This window comes from Lagopus leucura, unplaced genomic scaffold (assembly GCF_019238085.1).
Source record: "Lagopus leucura isolate 7727_CA_CO unplaced genomic scaffold, USGS_WTPT01 Super-Scaffold_73, whole genome shotgun sequence".
In the NCBI taxonomy this organism is placed as follows: Eukaryota; Metazoa; Chordata; class Aves; order Galliformes; family Phasianidae; genus Lagopus; species Lagopus leucura.
Window position 1 is genome coordinate 55,678,154 of NW_024962252.1, and position 829 is coordinate 55,678,982.

Genomic DNA, 829 nt, shown 5'->3' on the forward strand with positions numbered 1-829 from the left:
TCAATCATAAATTGAAATACCATATTGTTCTATGGAAGCGCTCCAGGCAGAAGGACACACACTGCCTGTTATACCACCACGAGAGATGCAGATAACATCCTTTTGTGTAAAAATCCATCTTGGGAGCAATGAGGCAACACCTTCTCCACATCACACTGCTCTCCATCCCATGATCATTAATTCAGGTAAGGAAAGTGAGGTGCGTGTGGAAATTTGCTTTTCTAGCTGGCATTCCCTTAAGGGCAAAGCTGGCAGTTGCCCAGTGTGCACACCAGGGTCCTGTCCATTGAATCCCCAGACCTTTCCCATCTGGTTCTTGTAATATTGGAGATGGATATGCTGCTTCATTTTGTATTCTGCATCCATCTTCTCTCAGGCACGATCTGGAAACTGCTTTGCAGCCCCTCCCATAGCATGCAGGGTCTCCTTGTTCTGTCCAGTGGGTCAGGAAGGAAGGAAAAAAGCCATGGAGTTACAAGAATTCCCAAAGGGCAGCAAGTACAAAGAACAAACAGACATTGTAAAAACACGCAAACAAAAATACTTCATTGTTTTAAATGCAAAAGGCATTTTCTGTTGTCAGATGCAAGCAAACTGCATTGCGTTTACATACAGAGACTGTTAGCAACAAACTAGCTGACCCATGCTTAAAAGCATTCCAGGGATACTTACCCCCTTGGGAACCAGAAATACCAGAGAAGTCATTTTCATACAGCCTGACTGTTCCTACTAGCACCAGGCTTGAATTAGGCTTATGCTTGTCAGAGAATAGAGAAAGAGCCTAACTTTATCTCAGAGGAACACACAAACCTACACTACAGCTTTCAGG

At 43.9% G+C, this 829-nt stretch overlaps 1 long non-coding RNA gene across 1 annotated transcript; it reads right to left on the minus strand.

Annotated features, from left to right (window-relative positions):
• LOC122194246 lies at window positions 1-829 on the minus strand. The gene is made up of 2 exons (XR_006183079.1): window positions 673-829; window positions 1-432 (listed from the first exon to the last, which is right to left on the minus strand). It is a non-coding gene; the product is annotated as an uncharacterized LOC122194246 (long non-coding RNA).